We start from the raw sequence: 6007 nt of genomic DNA, 5'->3' as shown, positions 1-6007 counted from the left end.
CCACTGGCTCTTTGGCTCTCGCCTCGATTCCCGCTATCCCTGTCCCGTGACTCAGTCGTCCCTCTCTCTTCCACTAGCGTGCTGTATCTGTTCTCTCCCTCGGCCGCCGGCTCCTGAGCGCGTCCTTGCGTCGGTCCCGAGCCTCCACTGATGCTTTCGCGTCTGCCGTTCGGTCCCCTCGCCGCCCATCTGTGACTCCCGGTCCAGTCGTCCCTCCTCCACTGCTCTTCTCTGAGTAGTGTGTGTGTCTCCTTCCTCCAGTGTCCCTCTCCACTGCTCTTCTCTCGCCTCGTCCCCTCTCCCTCCCTCCAGTCGTCCCTCCTCCACTGCTCTTCTCTCGCCTCGTCCCCTCTCCTTCCCTCCAGTCGTCCCTCCTCCACTGCTCTTCTCTCGCCTCGTCCCCTCTAGATCTTGCCTGTCATGTCGTCTTCCATGCCCTCACCACCTGCTCTTCTCATCGCCCTCGTCCCCCGCTCTCTTCCCTCCAGTCGTCCCTCCTCCACTGCTCTTCTCTCGCCTCGTCCCCTCTCCTTCCCTTCAGTCGTCCCTCCTCCACTGCTCTTCTCTCGCCTCGTCCTCTCTTCTTCCCTCCAGTCGTCCCTCCTCCACTGCTCTTCTCTCGCCTCGTCCCCTCTCCCTCCCTTCAGTCGTCCCTCCTCCACTGCTCTTCTCTCGCCTCGTCCCCTCTCCTTCCCTCCAGTCGTCCCTCCTCCACTGCTCTTCTCTCGCCTCGTCCCCTCTCCTTCCCTCCAGTCGTCCCTCCTCCACTGCTCTTCTCTCGCTAGTCCCTTCCTTCCCTCCTGTCGTCATATCCTCCATGTCTTCTCTCGCCTCGTCCCCTCTCCTTCCCTCAGTCGTCCCGCCTCACTGCTTTCTCTCGCATCGTACCCTTTCTTCCTTCAGAATCGTATCATCCTCCACTGCTCTTCTCTCGCCTCGTCCCCTCTCCTTCCCTCCAGTCGTCCCTCCTCCACTGCTCTTCTCTCTCTGCGCCTCGTCCCCTCTTCTTTTGCCCTTCAGTCGTCCCACCTCCACTGCTCTTCTCTCGCCTCGTCCCTCTCTGCCTCCCTTTCGATTCGAGCCCACTCCTCCTGAGCTGCTCTCTCTCGTCCTCGGTCCCTGCGTTGTGCTTAGATTTCCTCAGTCTTTCCCTCAGCTCCACTCATCCGCTAGTTCCTTTCGCCTTCTCGACCCTTCTGCCTTCCTCTCAGGTCCCTCCACTGCTCTGCTCGTTGCTCACCTCGCCTCGTCCCCTCTTCCTTCCCTTCAGTCGTCCCTCCTCCACTGCTCTTCTCTCGCCCTCTCCCCCCTTCTTCCCTCTCAGTTCGTTCGGCCCTCTCGTCTCACAGCTCTTGCTCTGTTTTCGCCTCGTTCCCCTCTGTACCTTCCCTGACGAATTCGTCCCTCCTTCGCAGATGAGGGCCTTGCTCGTATCTCGTTTCACCGCTCGTCGTCCCCTCTCCTTCCCTTCAGTCGTCCCTCCTCCACTGCTCTTCGCTCGCCTCGTCCCCTCTCTTCCTCCAGTCGTCTCTCCACTGCTCTTCTCTCGCCTCGTCATTTCCTTCCTTCAGAGTGTCCCTCCTCCACTGCTCTTCTCTCGCCTCGTCTCGTCCCCTCTCCTCCCTTCAGTCGTCCCCTCCTCCACTGCTCTTCTCTCGCCTCGTCCCCTCTTCTTCCTCCAGTGTTTCCCTCCTCCACTGCTCTTCTCTCGCCTCGTCCTCTCCCTCCCTTCCAGTTGTCCCCCTCATGTCTTCTCTCGCTGTCCTCGCTCTCCCTTCCGTCGTCCTCTCCACTTGCTCTTCCTCTCGCTCGTCCCCTTCCGTCCCTTCAGTGTCCTCTCACTGCTCTTTCTCTGCCTCGTCCCGTCTCCTTCCCTTCAGTCGTCCCTCCTCCACTGCTCTTCTCTCGCCTCGTCCCTCTTTTCTTCCCTCCAGTGTCCCTCCTCCATGCTTCTTTCTTCGCCTCGCTACTCCTTCCCTCCAGTCGTCCCTCCTCCACTGGCTCTTCTCTCGCCTCGTCCCCTCTCCTTCCCTTCAGTTTCGTCCCTCCGTCCACTGCTCTTCTCTCTCGCTCTCGTCCCATCTCTTCTTCCCTCCAGTCGTCCCTCCTCGGCACTGCTCTTCTCTCTCGTCGGTAGAGGTTGTGTTGTGTGGGGGGGGGGGGGGGGTGTGGTGTGTTCCCTGCCTCGTCCCTCTCCTTCCCTCAGTCGTCCTCCTCCACTGCCTTTCTCGCGCCTTACAAGGTCCCCTCTCTTCCCTTTCAGTCGTCCCTCCTTCCACTGCTCTTCTCTCGACCTCGTCCCATCTCCTTCTCCTCCGTGTCCTCTCACATGCTCTTCTCTCGCCTGTCCCCTTCTCCTTCCTTCAGTCGTCCCTCCTCCACTGCTCTTCTCTCGCCTAGGTCCCCTCTTCTTCCTCCAGTCGTCCCCTCGTCTCCATGCTTCTTCTCTCGCCTTTCCCCTCTCTTCCCTTCAGTGTCCTCCTCCACTGCTCTTCTCTCGCCTTCCCCATCTCCTCCCTTCAGTAGTCCCTCCTTCCACTGTCTTCTCTCGCCACGTCCCTTCTCTTCCCTTCAGTCGTCCCTCCTCCCACTGCTACTTCTCTCGCTCGTTCTCTCTTCTTCTCAGTCGTCCCTCCTCCACTGCTCTTTCTCTCGCCTCTCGTCCTCATCTCCTTGCCCTTCAAAGTCGTCCCTCCCTCCACTGCTCTCTTCTATCGCCCACGATGCCTTCGTCCCCTTCTCCTTTCCCTTCAGTCGTCCCTCCCTCGCACTGCTCTTCTCTCGCCTCTGTCCCTCTCTTCTCTTCTGTCCCGTCGCTCCAGTCTGGGCCCTCCTCCACTGCTACTTCGTCCTTCGCCTCGTCCCCTCTCCTTCCCTTCAGTTAGGCCCTCCTCCATCTGCTCTTCTCTCGCCTCGGCCTCTCTCTTCCCTCCAGTCGTCCCTCCTCCACTGCTCTTCTCTCGCCTCGTCCCGTCTTCCTTCCCTTCAGTCGTCCCTCCTCCACTGCTCTGCTCTCTCGCCTCGTCCCCTCTCCTTCCCTTCCAGTCGTGCCCTCCTCCACTGCTCTTCCTCTTCGCCTCGTCCCCTCTCCTTCCCGTTTGCTCCCCCCAGCCGTCCCTCCTCCACTGCTCTTCTCTCGCCTCGTCCCCTCTCCTTCCCTTCAGTTCGTCCCTCCTCCACTGCTCTTCTCTCGCCTCGTCCCCTCTCCTTAGTCGTCCCTCTCCATGCGACTTCTCTCGCCTCGGTCCTCTCCCTCCCCTTGCAGTAGCGTCCCTCCTCCACGTGCTCTTCTCTCGCGCCTCGAGTCCACCCTCTCCTTCCCTTCAGTCGTTCCTCCTCCATGCTGTCTCTTCTCGTCGCCCTCGTCCCTCCTCTCCTTCCCTGCCAGTTCGGAGCGTCCCTCCTCCCACTGCTCTTCTACTCGCCTCGTCCGCCTCTCCTTCCCAGTCAGTCGTCCCTCCTCCACTGCTCTTCTCTCGCCTCGTCCCCTCTCCTCTCCCTTCAGTCGTCCCTCCCACAGGCTCTTCTCTCGCCTCGTCCCTCTCCTTCCTATCAGTGTCCTCCTCCACTGCTCTCTCTCGCCTCGTCCCCTCTCGCCTTCCCTGTTCACGGCCTCCTCCACTGCTCGTCTCTAGTCGCCTCTGTCCCCTCGTATCCGTGCCCTCCAGGGAGCGAGCCATTCCTGCCTCTGCTCTCTCTCTCGCCCGTCCTCGCCTCCTCCCTTCAGTCCTGTTCGTCCTCCTCCACTGCTCTTCTCTCGCCTCGTCCTTCTCCCTCCTTCAGTCGTCTCCTCCGTGTACTCTTCTCTCGCTCGTCACCCTCTCCCTTCCCTTCAGTCGTTCCCATCCTCGCACTGCTCTTCTCTCGCCTCGTCCCCTCTCCTTCCCTTCAGTCGTCCCTCCTCACTGCTCTTTCTCTCGCGCCTCGTCCCCTCTACTCCCTCCAGTGTCCCTCCTCCAGACTTCTCTTCTCTCGCCTTGATCCCTGTTCCCTCTCTTCAGTCGTCCCTCCTCCACTGCTCTTCTCTCTCGCCCTCCCTTCTCCCTCCCTTCAGTCGTCCCTTCCCACCCCCCTCCGCTGCTCTTCTCTTCAGCCTCGTCCACCTTCTCCCTTTCCCTTCAGTCGTCCCTCCTCCGCTGCTCTTCTTCGCCTGGGGGTCGTCCCCTCTCCTTCCTCCAGTGTCCGCCTCCATTCTCTCTCTCGCGCTCGGCCCCTCTCCGTGCCGGGTCCCAGACGTGATGCTCCCCCCTCCACTGCTCTTCTCTCGCCTCGTCCCCTCTCCCCTCCCTCCATCGTTCCCTCCTCCACTTCTCTTCTCACTCTCTGTCGCCTTTGTCTCCCCCTCGCCTTCCCTCCAGTCTTCCCTCCTCCAGCTGCTCTCTCATCGCCCGTTCCCGTCATCTTCCCTCCAGTCGTGTTGTCCCCTCTCCCACTCCACTGCTCTTCTCTCGCCTCGTCCCCTCTCCTTCCCTCCAGTCGTCCCTCCTCCACTGCTCTTCTCTCGCCTCGTCCCCTCTCCCTCCCTTCAGTCGTCCCTCCTCCACTGCTCTTCTCTCGCCTCGTCCCCTCTCCTTCCCTTCAGTCGTCCCTCCTCCACTGCTCTTCTCTCGCCTCGTCCCCTCTCCCTCCCTTCAGTCGTCCCTCCTCCACTGCTCTTCTCTCGCCTCGTCCCCTCTCCTTCCCTTCAGTCGTCCCTCCTCCACTGCTCTTCTCTCGCCTCGTCCCCTCTCCTTCCCTCCAGTCGTCCCTCCTCCACTTCTCTTCTTCGGGCCTTATATCGCTCGTCCCCTCTCCTTCCCTCCAGTCGTCCCTCCTCCACTGCTCTTCTCTCGCCACGTCCCCTCACACATCCCTCCATCGTCCCTCCTCACACTCTCTTCTCTCGCCTCGTCCCCTCATCCCCCCTGTCAGGTCGTCCTTCCCCCTCCAGCCTCCCGCTCCCACTTCTCTCTCTGCGCCTCGTCTCCCCGCTCCTTCCCTCCAGGTCCGTTGGTCCCTCCTCCACTGCTCTTCTCTCGCCTCGTCCCCTCTCCTATGTATCCCTCCAGTCGTACTCCTCCTTAAGACTGCTCTGACTGATCTCTCGCCTCGTCCCCTCTCCTTCCTCCAGTACTAAGCGTCTGATTTCCTCATCATCTCCACTGCTCTTCTCTCGTGAGAGCTCGGCCCTCTCCTTCTTCCCTCCAATTGCGTACCGCCGCCACTGCGCTTCTCATCGCCTTGGGCGACCCCTCTCCTTCCCTTCAGCCATCCCTCCCTCATCTCCACTGACATCGGCCGGCTGTAATTTCCTCCCCTGAAAGAGATCTGCCGAGTGCATCACCCTAACCTACGCGAGCTGCGGACACGACCACCATACCATGCATGAGTGGGTTTCCCCGCCTCCCTGTGTGGGCGGAGCAGATGGGCGGCTAAAAAGAAGGAAAGAAAAAGAAAGCTAAAAGATGTATGGAAAAGGGGGAAAAGTGCATTTCTGCTGGGAAAAAAAATGCTTGGTTGTCATAAGGGAGACGGATTATTCTCTCTAAGCTGGTCGAAAGTTCACCCAAAACCAACGTGACTTACGATCCATTAAGATTAAGTCGGATTAACTTATGATCTGATAATTGACTGCATAAATACTGCTGGCCCTCTGGCTCTCTTCTCCTCTCCCCCTCTCCCCCTCGTTCCTCTCCATCAGACTTCTCGTCTCTTTTTGTGGAGGGCGCAGCATAAAAAAATGGGAAAGGGTCGTCATACATGCCCTGTTCCTACTGCGCGCTCTCAAGGCATACGAGAAGGCGAATGATCGGAACCACCATGGAACTTCAGCCCCTTCCCTTATCACGCCACCACCGCAGCGTTATAGGTTGCTCGCACGATCTTGCATTACTTACGCCCTTTTAAAGATATTCTCACTTCGTTCCTACTGTTCTGTTGGGTATGGGTACGTCTGTGTGTTTCCTCAGCCAGAGTTTTCTCATGACTGTTATCGTGTAATATCCCCATGATCATGAACCTCCAGCTG

The sequence above is a fragment of the Penaeus japonicus genome, unplaced genomic scaffold, assembly GCF_977035675.1.
Source record: "Penaeus japonicus unplaced genomic scaffold, GWHDUDI00000001_assembly GWHDUDI00000018, whole genome shotgun sequence".
Classification (NCBI taxonomy): Eukaryota; Metazoa; Arthropoda; class Malacostraca; order Decapoda; family Penaeidae; genus Penaeus; species Penaeus japonicus.
This window is presented reverse-complemented; position numbering follows the sequence as displayed.